Source organism: Podarcis gaigeae (genome assembly GCF_964106915.1).
Source record: "Podarcis gaigeae genome assembly, chromosome: 8".
NCBI lineage: Eukaryota > Metazoa > Chordata > Lepidosauria > Squamata > Lacertidae > Podarcis > Podarcis gaigeae.
The window spans coordinates 61,464,035-61,479,028 of record NC_139684.1 but is presented as its reverse complement, the minus strand read 5'-3'; the positions used below and the strand labels follow the sequence as shown (position 1 = coordinate 61,479,028).

Here is a 14,994-nt window from a genome sequence, read left to right as displayed (position 1 = left end):
TTTTTTTTTTTTTGCTTTCAGAGACCTACAAACCTTTCTTCCTGTTTGCTGCCACCTCCCCCAACCACTGTAATTTTGAGATCCATTGAAATACCAGACAGACTGAAGCATTAATAGGAGGGTAAAGCTGCCAGGTGCATATTTTGGCCAGCCAAACAATACATGCCAAACCGCAGGTATTTTATGAGACGTTTCCTGTTATGAAGACATTTTTTTCCTGTAGAGATTCTTTGTTACTGCACCCCCCCCCATCACTCACTTTCTCCACTGTTTCCAGCTCTCCTTTCCCTTTCCCTACGGGCACTTTTGCCTCATAGAGCTGTGTCATGCTACAAAACATTATTATTTTCTTAGCATCACAAAAGGCAAGGTCTTTTGAAAGAAATAAGAAAAAGCACCATTCATTGCAAACATGGGTATAAAAGCAAGCACCATTCAGTTCTGAAAACTAAAACCAATCAACACACACAGACCACACCCCAGCCAATTGTGAAGTTTCAAGGGCTCAAGCAGCTATATTATGGCATGAGCCTAATTCATAAGATACAAGAGGTGGAGCAGGAATCTAACAAGCTGGGTTGGTTCAAGACACTTTGCTGCCTGAGGCAAAGGGCAAGATTGCTCATTCAGGGTAGTATGGCCGTAGACAAGGCAACGGGCAAGACTGATTTCCTCATCCCAATTTTGGCCACATGGCAGCTGAATCTTACTTCATTACTGGCAATAGGACAGTATTCTCCTCTCCATGTGAAGGCAACAAGCTAGGCTACATGGAACATACAGCTCTGTTTTCCAATATGTACCCTCATCACCATTCCCTGCCTTTCTTTCCAATGGGACTCAAGGCAGCTTACATATAAAAACAAGAACTGTGAAAAACATAGAAAAATCAGTTATTAAAATACAATTGTACAATTAAAACTATATATGCACAAAATCTGTTTAAAACATATCAATAATTACAATTAAAACAGCACGGCACCAGCCCTTTAATTAAAAGCAATCAGTCCCCCAAAGCCTGTTTGAACAAAGAAGTCTCCACCTACCAGTGGAAGAACAACAAGAGAGCCAGTCTAGCTTCTCTACAGAGGGAATTCCAAGGTCTGGGAGTAGCCACCAAAAAGGCCCTCTCCCACGCCCCCCCCCAAAGCGTACCTGTGAGGATTGCAGGACCGAGAGTAGGGCCTCTCTCCCAAATCTCAAACCCCAGGTAGCTTTGTGTGAGGAAATACAGTCTTCCAGATAGCTTGGACCTAAGTCATGTATGTTGTCACTGCTACCTCCCACCTACCAGCTACCTCACTCTAGGATGGCCCAGGTGATGAGTATGTAGATACAAGAGCAGTATGGCACTTGCATTTTTTTTTAAAAAAAGTATGGTATACCAGGCCTGGCCAATGCAGAATATTTGGCAGCTGCAAGGTTTGATATTGCAGACCCCAGCACAGGGATGCCAACCTGGCAACCATGGGCACTACTTGTGCCCGTAAAGCCTTTCACAGGTAACTTTCAAAAGAATATACAAAGAATTAAAAAAAGGTAGAACAAATCAATACAGCTACTGCTCTGGAAAGCAACTGAAAGCAATTCTTTTATGGGTTTAGTGTTTTATATACACACACATATGAGACAAGCCTACCAATTTGTTCTCAGACCGATGTGGAAAAACTTCTTTTCCTGAAGCCATACATCCAGGAAACATTTTTTTTTTAAACCAAACATTCTTTTTCATCAAATAAAAAAGTGTCCCTTCCAATTGCTCCGAAACTACATACAAAGAGGAGGGGAAAACTTTTGAAAGCCAGGAAAAATAAGAAGGAAATAAAGAGAAAGGAAGGAATTCTGATGGGATGGGAGAACAGAGTGGCTTCAGAACACAGCACCTGTGGTTCTTCAGGCACTGCTTGTGGGCTACCCAGAGCTCATTTTATGTTAAAATAATATTGCAGACAATACAGTAGTACCTTGGTTCCTGAAAGGCTTAGTTGTCGACTAAATCAGCCCCCAAACGCTGCAAACCAGGTAGTAAGTGTTCTGGTTTGCAAACGTTTTTTTTCAGAAGCCAAATGTCCGATGCAGCTTCTGCTTGAGTGCAGGAAGCTCCTGAAGCCAATTGGAAGCCACGCCTCGAGAACCAAGATTCCACTGTACTAAAATAAACAATATTTTAAAATGTATTAAAAACTATATTAAAGTAAACAAACCAATATAAAACAATCAAACCATTCTAAAGATCACATGGGGGGAATACATAAATGAATTGAGGGTCCCCATTACACACTTTGGAAATAATTCATTTGTAAATGCCAAACTTGTAAGATCAATTACAACAGCAGATTTGCAAAGTTGTTAACAACCTTGGAGAGAGTCAGTGAGATGATATCTAAAGTATTAGGATAACATACCTCTTTTTTTAAAAAAAGTGAACAGAACCATTTTGCTATAGAAACTATGACACAGTTTTTACAAGCTGTGCCATCTCCCCCCATTTTCTTAAATTTTAGTCTCCCAAAATAGGGTGCATCAATGGGGGCATCTAATACATGGAAAAATACAGCAAGTAAGGTTGAAGGCCCATACAGCTTTTGAAGCCATTTGTACAGATGCCAATAGGTCTTCCAACTGTTGGAAGGTGAAGGGTTGTCCTCTGCAGAACGTGATCTGGACAGAGTATAAACATTTTCCCTCCTACCCCTTATACTGACTATATTTAGATGGATCACAAACCTATGGTTGGTCTATGAATGGGAGTAAAGGAAAACTATCATGAAATAGTTTCTAAACCCAGAATTCCCATACTTTAAGTGAGGATCAAGAAAGGGATTTCTTAACCCAAGGGTATATTCTTTCAAGGCAAACAGAAATGAAAAAGCCCTGATAGTGGTATAGTGTGTACATAGCTCTACTGCAACCCAATTTATTCAACTGGTTAAAGCTTTGTTTACTAAATTTATATGAGTCTTGCTTAAAGTAGGCAACCCAGCATGCTCCAGATAGAGCTGTGTTTTGTTAGGTTCAGGGTGATCAGTTGAATAAAGATTATTATAAAAATCAGCAAACGCTTGACAAGTGTCCTCAGACTTGTAACGTAACTCCCCACTGATACTCTGAAATTGTGTGACTTGGTTCCTAGCTTGTTTCTTGCATAAAGATCTAGCAAACAGCCTAGAGCTTTTTTGTTGTTTTGAATTGCAAGAAAATCTACAACAGCCAGTTCACTTCTCTTACCCATTAATTTGTGGTATATTTTAGCACTGCCAGTTCATTTGTGTTCCCTCTCTAAGACCCCAATACTAAACAACAGTTGCTTACAAACGGCCTCCCTTATTTTCTTTAACCCAGAAGAGATTTTGACACAACTCCCTCTCAGCGTGGCTTTCATCGAATCCCACAAGAGGCTAATTTACATTTCTAGGAGGTTATTAAACTGGAAAAAAACAACAATCAAGGTATTTCCCCAATTGCTCTAGCTTGCCATTGTGAGAAAGGATGTTGTACTATCAGTAGGGCTTTCCTTATGTTATTTCTGTCATAGCTAGTATTCAAGACAACTTAACAAAATACATAAAAACATGAGGATAACTCCTAAAACAGTAAAAAGGAAAGAAAAAAGGGCAGCCTGAGGCCATGAGGTTCCTTGGTTGAAATCCAAAAATCTTTGACAGGTCCACTAAACAGCATTGCCAAAACAGGCCAAGATGATCTCTGGAGATGCTTGAGGAATTCTGGCCTTGTGAACTCTGATACACATTGACCTGATCTTCACTCAACTCAGGTTAATGTGTGGACTGCAGTTCAGTTATCCACCACACTTCTGTAATATTCTGATACAATTCACAACTAAAAGAATTGATCAAAATAAATTTACAGCGTGCTGTGTGCTGAAGAAGAATTCCATGAAAATGATGGCTCAGTGGTACTTACCACCTGTAAAATTAGCAAAGATGTATAGAAACTGCTTCAAATGTTTGTTGGAAATGCAAGGAGAAAGAAGGCACATTTTACTGTGTAAGATTACAAAAGCATTCTGGGAAATGATTTACAATGAGTCGGAGAAAATGTTTAAAGTAATGTTTACTAGGCATTTTAGGTGCAGAGAGGAGCAGAATCGACCATTTCTGTATGCAACAACAGTAGCGTCAATACTAATGGCCCAGGGATGGAAAGAAGACAAAGTACCCACCAGAGAGGAATGGCTGATAAAGATGATGGCCTACGCCAAAATGGCGAAATTGACTAGGAAAATCAAAGCCAGGAAGAGAAGAAGTTTAATAAGGAATGAGAAAAATCTATAATGTATTTAAGAGAACACTGTAAACAACTAAAAACTTTGGCAGGAGAGTAATGCTTGTAATGTACAAAAAAACCCCACAACTATGGTAAAAATGGATTTTTTAAAAAAATAGAGAAAATAAGGGAAGCAGTTGAAAAAAGATTGATAATGGTAACCATGGAAGGGAGGGGAAGAGTCAAAGGATTCGGAGAATCTTAAATGACAATGTTGGTGTTTAATGCTTGAATTAAAATTTGTTATGTAAAACTTAATAAAAATATATTTTAAAAATAGAACTGATCAAAATATGCATAGGGAAAAATACCTATTAAGCAATGCATAAGATACATGGAGTTAAATGCAATTCTTTTGTATGCATATATACTTGACAGATTAATGAAAAAAAGGGCTGCCTCGTTCAGAGTTGTGGCTGAACACATAGGAAACTCTCATGGAACAGTGTTAAGAGTGATTTGCCCATCCTTGGCAGGCCCTCATTTTAATTGCTGAGGTTTGGCTTTTTAATTCAACTCTGTTAGGTGGTCCATTCTTTTTGGTAAACAGCTGTTTCAGGTTAGAAGTCTGCCTGCAAGCAAGCAAGCAAGGGAAGGTGGCTCTCCTTCCTCCTCTGAGGGCAGTTCATTTTTATAAGACTTGCTAAGTGTGAAGGCATCAGTGGAGTTTGACTTTTACATGGTGGGTTCGGGAATGTGGCTACACCAAGCCAAGAAAGATGTCAGAGATGCATTCATGCATCCCCATCTGCACCATCACATCTAGTACAAGTAGTAAAGAGTAAATTTTAAGGGAGGTATTTAGCATAAGGAGCATGTAAGTTTTGGGGGCTCTCCCCAGGGAATTCTGCCTGAGACCAAATCTACGAACTTTTAAGTAACAACACAAGGATCTTGGGGTTGGGGGATGATAATACTTATTCAACATGAGAAGCTTTTACTAATGAGTTTGTTGCAGCAGGTTTTTATTTGTTATTTATGAAGTGCCACAAAATCAGTAGTAACTGTACACAAAAATAAAAGTGATGCAGACTCGTAAGTCTAAATCTGGGGTTGGACATTTTGCTACTTGAGATGACAAGGTGTTGCCTCCTCCCATTCCACGTACAGAAACTTTCAGGACCCTGCACTGTACCTGAGTGCAACACAATGTCTTAGGACAGGCTCTGTGGCATCTAACTCTTTACTCTCACCCCCTACACCTGGTGCCTAAGGTAGCTGTCTCACTCTGCCTAAAGGTAGGGCCATCCCTGTCTAAATCAAAACAAAGCTACACTAGGGAGAAAAGAGAAAGTGGGGTATTCAGGGTGGAAACCAATGGAAGGAGATGTTTTAGGATTCACTTATGGAGGAAATGGTGTCAGGAAGAGAACGGTTCCAGTGGGAGGACAGATAGGGTAACAGATTTCACTTGGCACCATTAGAGCAATGGGCTTCAACCATTTCAGACCTGGGACACACCTTTAACCCAAACATTAATTTCTTATTTTTTAATATATATATATATCTGTATGCTAGTAGTGCTGCTCTTGAGACCAAATGTTGATCGGGCCATCATGACCTGGTAGTGTGTCCAGACCCACTACCTGAAGACCAATGCCCTGGAATGAAGATTCTGGGGAGGAATGAATAAGAGAAAACAAAAAGGGGAATGATGATGCAATGTTGAGGAGGAGAAGGTAAGAGTGAAGAGTGGATAGAAGAAATTTTGTCCAATAAATCTTCAGCAAAAGCCCATGTGGGGAAAAACAGGAGTGGGATGAAGAAGCCGGTCTAGAAAAAAAGCAAACACTTAAGAGAGATGCTTACAAAATGAGGATGCAAGGTATGACTGAGGCAGAAAGCCTGAAACAGAAAGTGGGAGAAAGAATAAGCCTGAAATTTGAGTAAGTAGGAGAATTATGAGGGCCCCTCTAGATTTACAGAGCATTCATTTTTACTTGGTTGCACAAATCTTATATGGAGGTTGGACTATAACTTTACTGAACTTTCATTCTGATTTGTTTGTGAAGCAGTCATATGGCAATAACCATTCATCCTGATTTACTTGTAGGTTGTTTACACAACTTCCCATCAATTATTCCTTCCATCTATACTTTTCACTACATTTTCCTGTACATTTTCTTTTTAAAGTGGATTTGTTTAGCTAGGGTGACAGAGTTCTTTAAACCACTTTAACTGCACAGCAGAATCCCTTCCACGAGATACTGACAGTCTTTAGTATCTAATAAATTAATAAACTTTAGTTTTATTGCTATGTATGTTTTGAAGAGCAAGTAAAGGAATGGAGATAATGAACTACTGGCCAAGAACCAAGGGAGAAGGGAAAAAAGAGAGATGTGACTGAAGAATAGTAAAGTGAGATAGACAGCATTGGAGAGAATGAGGAATTCTCAAAGTCCACAGAGGAAGAAGAGAACACAGATCAGAAAGGGAAAGTGAGCAAGCAGGTACCCCAGCGGAAAATAGCACCTGCTCACTGAAGCAATACCTCCCTCCTGTGAGATACAAATCCTAGAAGAGGTAACGGTGAGGCTGGACTCACTCTTTTAATAGGTCTCTGTGCAGTGTTTTTGCTGACAGGGTTTCAAACATGTTCTTTCTCAGCCTTACCTGGAGACAAGATGCCAAATATTAAACCCAGGATCTCCTATAGGCACAGGAGATTCTCTACCAACCCTCTTTTCCCAGGTGCAAGATCTTGTCTGGAAATTGAACCCAAATTAGACCCAAATCACGGACCAACATACAAAACAGAACAAATAAATATTTTGAGATGAAACCATTTTGCTATAGAAAACTTTTCTTCTTCTTCTTTTGGTATCTGATCATTTATTGCTGTTTTATTTTTTATTTTAAGTTATTGTTGCATGTCATATGCTTTCTAACATAACAAAAATATATATTAATGCAACCATGTTAAAACAGTTTAAAGATGGAATAGAACAAAAACTATGCTACAAAAAAAGAAAAAAATTGGGGGGGCAGTAGAAGCTCATTATGAGAAGGAGGAAAGAAATTCTAGCTTTGAACTTCAAGCTCAAAATAGCTTTTTAAAAGAAAGTATAATGTCTCGTAAAATGATATTTCAAGTTTTGGGAATGAACGGCAATTTCTGATTATTCTAAGGCACAGGAAAACTAGTTTAGCATTTCCAGTCCCTGAAGGCCAGATCTGTTAAGGGAACGAAGCAGTCTGTGAGAGTTCACAAACTTAGCTTCCTGTTGAGATCATGGCGAAAGTGTTACCTGTTTTTCTCTAGGATATTCCCCATCTGTGGGCTAAATAACCCAACCAGAAGAGACGAAGCTCTATCACTTGAATGCTTTCTTGGTAAGTGTTACATATGTTTTCTTTGTAAACTAGCACTTTTCCTGGAAAAGAAGCATTTCTTTACTAATTGAGGAAATAACTTGTGCTTAGCTGAAAACCCAATTAAAAATGTTCAGATCAAAATCAATCGATACCTAAGTCCACCTCTTAAGATAAAATACATGTGGAAAAGCCAACAGAAGTGTTATAAAAATATATAAAAGGATAAAAGCGACAGGTTTGGACAGACTGATTGCCAAATATTACAAATTAACTGCAATTTGTTTGATCTGAAAAAATAGTTATAAATTCCCAAGTTTCACTTTGCAACCAAACAAAGATTAAATAAGGAATCCTCCACCCCCACCAAACATTAAACCACTAGGTGGCAGGCTTCATTGACTAGTGGATCCGATGGTTGCATTGCAAAGAGCAAGACAGTGGGAAAGAGAATGGGATTCCCCTCTCTACAGTGGATAAATGTTAAACCTGATGCCTGTGTTGTTCAGTGCTGAGGTTTCCCCAATGCATCTCCATGGCTGCTGCTGGTCTGAGTTAATAGCTTGCCAGGTCTCTAGCAAAAGGGTGGAATTCAAGGCAGCAAATGTTGCCTGGTGTTGCTCCAAAAGGTTAATTGACCATGAGAAGGAGAAAAATCAAAGGCTGGCCTGACGCTAAGCTTCCTTGAATGTCAAACTCACTTTCCACATTAGGAGAAGATAATTGATCCTGCTAAAGCTGCTCCAGCCAGCTGTAGGTGCTTGTTCTTGATGTGGCAGTGGAAGAGAAAGGGAGGTTAAATGGTTAGAGGGACTAGTTTCAGTCTGTAAAGCACTGAATAGATTGGGCCCAAAACAGAGTATGTTCTAACTGTGAGAAAATTACACATTGTGTGAAAGAGCTTAACAAATAGAACTTGATGCCACAGCATGTGATGATGCCAGTGGCTTAGATATCTGTAAGAGGTAGTGAAGCATAGTTGTTAGAGTATCAGACTAGGACAAGAGAGACCGAGGTTCAAATCCCCACTCTGCTATGCAGCCCACTGAGTGACCTTCTGTTAGTTCACTATCTCTCTGTCTAAACCTACCTCATAGGGTTGTTATGAAGATAAGATGGGAAGGGGGAGAAGAACTTGTGCCACCTTGAGTTCCTTGGAGGAGATGAATTATAAAACAAGTTTCTTGCTTTTGTAAAATAAAAACAACTATATTTTTGTAATTAGCTGCTGGCTAAAAACACGCACAAGGAAGAAAGCTGCTATACAATAAAAACTAGACAACCGTAAAACAATTATAAACATTTACACTGACTTTCTATTTTTAAAACTTGTGATGTTTTATGGAAGTTTGCATTCCATATATATTTCACCATGACTTTAGTCTGGGCAGTTGTGCAAAAGTCATACCTTAATCATCCATTCATTTTGGGTGGAATTTTTGTATATTATTTATAATCTTCTACCATTCCATCCAATTCACCCAATAACATTGGAGGGTAACCGGAACCATGCTGGGTGCAAATGAATTGCAGAATCCAAAGCTTCTGTACACCTCTGAGAGGGGCCCCAACCTGGAAATGGCCCCACTGGCTGGTGCAGGGCAGCGGTTGTGGCTCTGCTGCTCTGTCCACCAGCCCTTCCCCCCTGCCCCCCGAGCTGCTTCAAGGTCCATTTATTGTATTTTATGTGCAGGGATTTCTCTCCTGCTATTCAACTGTAAAAGGGTTTCTAGGGCAGGAAACAATTAAAAGCCAACAATTTAAAACAATAGCAATTTAAAATCGCTTAAAAACTGTGGGCCATTATAAGATATTGTTGCGGAGAGAATTCTTACTTCATTAGGGAGATTCAAACAAATGGACCATTTTTACACTGAGCTAGATATTAACCATAAGGAAAACAAAGTATCTTTTAAGTTTAAGGACAAATGGAACTTTTGATTTCAAAAAGCTGCTATAGTTGTCCCTTACAGCAGGTATGAAGGGTTAAAACCCATTCTCCTATATCATAGTCCCGTTCTGCATCACACACACACACACACACACACACACACACACACACACACACACCGATGCTATTTAATATAATGAACCTGGAGGTGGATACCGTGTGATATGCAGCAATGAGGGTTGCTCGTCCATCAGCTTCTTAAAATGGGTGGAGCAGATTTTGGCCATATCCACACTGTTTGGGTGGTCTGCTACTGGAAGCTGAGACTTCTGAACCCAATGCATTATTTTAACCATATCTCTTTCTTTAGACCATGTGTTGATTAATTTCATTTGTGGTTATAGAAAGGGTCATTTTTATGATGCACGGTGGGCTTTATGATATTTTCTAATTTTATTACGTTTCCTGGAATTATGTATAATTATATAGCATAAAATGTGAAGCCAATTCTGCATTATTGGGGAGGCAGCATATAAATTTAATCAGTCCATGTGGACACTGAGGATTCTATTTTCTTATTAAGCTTAAAGAAAATGCATACATACCCCGAGTGTCATTCTTTGAAAAGTGGTATGTGGTGCCCAGTTTCCCCAAAACATATTGGGAGAGCAGCAGGGACAACCAGGGTTCAGCAACTGGGCAAACACTCTCTAACATTTGACCATTTAAAATGTTTGCACAATGTATTCTCCACAACAGCACAACCGTCTCCCAAATCACTTTAAAATTTGGATTTAAAAAAATATCCAAATTATAATAACACTTTGAATTCAGTCCTGAAATACTAACAATTTCAAGAAGTCTTGAGTTTAATGCACACTTAGAAATTACTGTGGTCTTTTGCCCTCTTCCACCTCTACATGTCAAATCGGGGCTGGCTTCTGTATTGTATGGGCCTTATGCATGGCATCTCACCTGGCAAGCCTGTAAACCCACAACCTACAGATTGCCCTGGGCGTCAGGCAACCCCAGCAATCACTTGCCACCTAATCCCTCTATCCTATATAAGACTTTGCTTTGGGTGCAGAAGAGGGACCTTCGCACACACAGCTGGGAAGGAGAAGAGGGAAGAGGTGATGGCAGCATTGCTGATGGAGGAAGTGGGGTTGTAGTTGAGGAGAGGGGCAGAAGCAAGAGAGCAATGTTGGACCATTAGCAGCTACCTGACTCTGCTGCCTGATACTACTGGGGTGTGTCCAGGACAAACGTGCTCTCTCTCTACTGCTGGAGGCAGTATGACTCTTGATTACATTTTGAAATGCACCCCTACCCACGAAATCATCCAAAGCCATAATGGAGACAGACAGTCATTTGCCAAGAAGAGGTACAAGAAAATCTTGACTGTCCCCAGCAAAGAGGAGATCACCGGCACATATGCAAAGACAGATAGCCACCGGGAATTACACATAAGGTAGGAAGTTGGGCATTATACAGCAACACATTGGAAAACTTACAAACCAGACTGAAAACACTATTACTTGGAAGTAAGTCCCACTGACTTCAATGGGATTGAAGCACGTCCGACCTGAATATATATACTTTTTAAAAATCAATTAACCACAGCACTCGGGAATACTCAAGTGTAGGCCATTTACAATTGTCTCTCCTAGACTCTGTTGCCTGAGCTTTCCCCAATGGGATCCTAGCCCCTGGCTTACACCCAGCTTGCTAGAGGTGGCATTGCAAACTCAGCTATTTATGGCAATGCACAGTGCAGTCTGCCGACAGCAGGCCTATTTACTAACCACAACAATTCAGTACATCTCCCTTGGCCGGCTCAGCGTCTCAGACCTTGGGGTTTGGGTCTGAAAGGCATGCTATAAGAGCATGGATTGACGCTGTCACTTGGATCCTGGTCTTAATCAGCCAATGGGCCAAAATGATTTTTATTTTTTTTAAATGAAACAAGGTCATTTTAGCTAACAGTATCATTTCTTCCATTTGTAGGAAAACAGAGAAGGGGACAGCTCTGCTTTAGGAGGCTACAGAGTGTAGGGACCTTGGAAAATAGGAACATGCCTTATATCATTGGTCCATTTATATAGTTCAGTCATGCCTACACTGACTGGCAGCTGCTCTTCAGAATTCCAGACAGGAATGTTTCCCAAGCCTACCTGGAGATGTCAGGGATACCACTAAGCTACAGACCCTCACTTGCCTGATTGTGGAAGAGACAGAAACTTGAGTTTATCTGTGGAATGTAATTGCTGCCTGGTTAATTTATTACAATATTTTTCTGCCGCCTTTCATTGCATAGTGGCCTACTTTGCAGTGGGCAGTCATTTCTTTCAAGGGCTGTCAGAAAATAATAATAGAATCATAGAGTTGTAGAGTTGGAAGGGACCCCAAGGTTCATCTAGTCCAACCCCCTGCAATGCAGGAATATGAAGCTGGCCCATTTGGGAATTAAACCTGCGACCTTGGCGTTATCAGCACCATGCTCTAACCAAATGAGCTACAAAAGTTAACAGTTCTCTGTTTAAATGATCCTACCAGGATTCAGTTTGTTGGTCCTCATCCAGCCCACTACAGTGGTACCTCGGGTTAATAACTTAATTCGTTCTGGAGGTCTGTTCTTAACCTGAAACTGTTCTTAACTTGAAGCACCACTTTAGCTAATGGGGCCTCCTGCTGCCGCTGCTGCACAATTTCTGTTCTTATCCTGAAGCAAAGTTCTTAACCCGAGGTAATATTTCTAGGTTAGCGGAGTCTGTAACCTGAAGCGTATGTAACCTGAAGCGTATGTAACCCGAGGTACCACTGTACTGCATTCTGGCACTGTTTCAAGACATTCACAGCTTCTCTCTTGATTCCGATATAAAAAAGAAATATCCAGAATATACTAATGACTGCTTTCAGTGCCTTCACAAAGATAGCGAACAGCGCCGGGAATAAAATAGTGCCTTGCAGCATCCCACAGTACAACTGCAATGGGACAGATCTACAACCCCCCAACGTTATTCTCTGAACCAGTCCTTCTAGGTAGGAGCGTTAACATTGCAACAGAGTGCCACCAACTTCCAAATCACAATCTATATTATAAAGAGGAAAATCCTATATTATTTTGTTCCAAGGTTCCAATTCTAAGTTATTAATACTAGGTGCAGTGACAAATGTGGAAAACATTCTTGAATTTGGTGGAGCTTTAACAGCAGGGCAAGATCTGAAAGTTAGCAGAGATAGACAAAACATACAAGTTTTGTTCGCTGCTGCAGGTGACAATGCAACAAAGACTTGCACGCTAAGGACTGTTTTCCTAGCCTGTTCCAAACCCACAAGTTGAAGCAACAAGAGCAGCACAATGGTTTCAGTCAAGGAATGGCTGGACAGTTGTGGTTTGGCCTCCCTTCTGTCTCTTCCAGGTGCATTTTCCAGCACTCTTTGATACAGTATATTTTATAAATAAACATAATTGTGTTTATCCCCGGACCTCATTAGGATGCACTGTCTGTGTTTCTGGGCCAGGGACAATGTTTTTGGAGTGGGTGTTAAGGACACATTCTTTCAAACATTATGCTTGGGACGTGCAGCTAAACTGTTTGCAGATTCCAGACTGAAAACGGAGGAGCTACAATAGCAAGGAAGAAGCGGAACAAAATGCTGGGTTGGATTGGACCTCAGCCACAAGGGCTCAGATTAAAAAAGAGTTAGAAATATCTCAAAACAAGGTTTTATTTGGCTGAAAGCCACCTAGGAAAACACCCCACGGGTTAGCTGAGTTGGAGTTACTGTGGCATTCAAGGTGTAACCACAGTGTGTGAGAGAGATGGAGGTTACATTCCATACTTCTGTGTTTAACCTGCTACAGCGTACCTTTCGGAAGACGGTTATGAAAACACCTGGTTCTGTGGGACAGAGCAAACAATTACATTCATTCCTATGGGGGGGGGGGAGTACAGCCTAAACCAGCCCCCATTAACCTAGTGCCCCCAGCTGTCTGGATCTGATGGGAGTTGTAGTCTGCAAAACATCGGGAGGACACCAGGTTGGTGAAGGCTAGCATACACTTTGAGATTTGGATAAATCTCTAGTTAGTCCAGCTTTATCTTCAACAACCAAACTAAGGTGGGCACATTATACCTATCCCATGTTGCTGCAGTGGAGACCACCACCCCTTCCATACACCTGCTACTGTAATTATGGATGCTTTGCTAGTAATGACAACAACTTAACATTTACACGGCCTAGCTCAAAATGTGCAAAACACTCCACATACTAATAATTGCTACAGCAGTCCTGAGATGTAAGGTCAGTGCAGAAAAGTGGTTAGAATGTCAGACTGGGGCTGCGGAGACCTGTATTTAAATCCCCACTCAATTATGAAGCTTGATGGGTTCAACTCTCAGCTGAAACTACATCACAGGGTGAGGATAAAATGGGGAGAGGAATGTAGGCCAGCACACCTAATGGAGCAAGTTATGCATTTCCAAAAAAAGAAGACAAACTGTTGATGAGCAACTTCAAAGCTCCCGCTCACACTTTTTATAGTTCCTTTTCTTTAAACCAGACTTGGACAGGGCAGCCTTCAAATAGAGGACTGTCTTATGACACATGGCCACCCTAGTGATACCCAAAACTGCTGCCTAAGGCAACAGTCTCATTCCGCCTAACGATAGAGCCAGTCCTCTAAGAGGGAAGTCTTATACTTTTCTCACTGAAACTTAAAAAAAAAAAATAGTAATTAAAAAGCAAATTTTCTTCCAGTGGATATTGCTTCTCCTCATGGAGCCCCACTGAAGAAAAACAGCTTTCAAATGTAGACAAGGAAAGGGTTTCGCTGTCATAGCCCCTCCCCTCTGTTGTCCATATTGTGCTTTTAAACACCTGAGCCCTCACCCTGCTTATAGGGATTCTGCAGTGACCTGAGACAGATGGTTCTAGGGCCACTGCATCTGCCTTGGCCCTTAAGTTGCTATGCTACTGCTCTGCAGCATACAATTCATTTTATTTTAAGTCAACATTGCACTAGGTAGCATACGAAACAACCGAATGCCACAATCTTCGCCCACAGAACTGATAATTTCTGTTAGATGGAGCATGCAACAATCTTCTTCAGATCAAGTTGCCATATGACTCCTGACCAGCAATTCCAAACAATATGAGTAACCCATGACCAATCTTGTAGGAATGAACATTATATATTCCTTCAAAACCACAAGCATTTGAGAGCTGGTTCTTTTTTGCTATTTCCACGCAAGACACTTAAAAGCACTTAGGAGCATGCCTCATGCTATTTGTGCTTTGTGTGAACCATGTTAAGGCTGGATAGAATCAAGAAAGTGAAATAAAAGCTCCCACCCATGTAGGTTATACATTCACATTATGCACTAATTTAGGGAAAGCCAACTGAAACCTCCTATGTGAAAACACTCTTAGAGGAGCTTTAGAAGAACAAACAACTTCTGTTCCCCCCATCACAATACTTTCCTTCTTAGCAAGTTTTC

At 40.7% G+C, this 14,994-nt stretch overlaps 1 protein-coding gene across 2 annotated transcripts in view; it reads right to left on the bottom strand.

The window, feature by feature from the left end:
- COL8A2 (collagen type VIII alpha 2 chain) overlaps positions 1-14,994 on the bottom strand; it is a 139,047-nt gene that overhangs the window by 46,240 nt on the left and 77,813 nt on the right. Inside the window, exon 3 of one of the 2 annotated variants that reach the window (XM_083751727.1) lies at positions 1,965-2,150. The exons of the other annotated variant lie outside the window; for it this stretch is intronic. The gene's annotated coding sequence lies outside the window, so the exon portion shown is untranslated. The remainder of the gene's footprint in view (positions 1-1,964; positions 2,151-14,994) is intronic. 2 annotated transcript variants of the gene reach the window in all.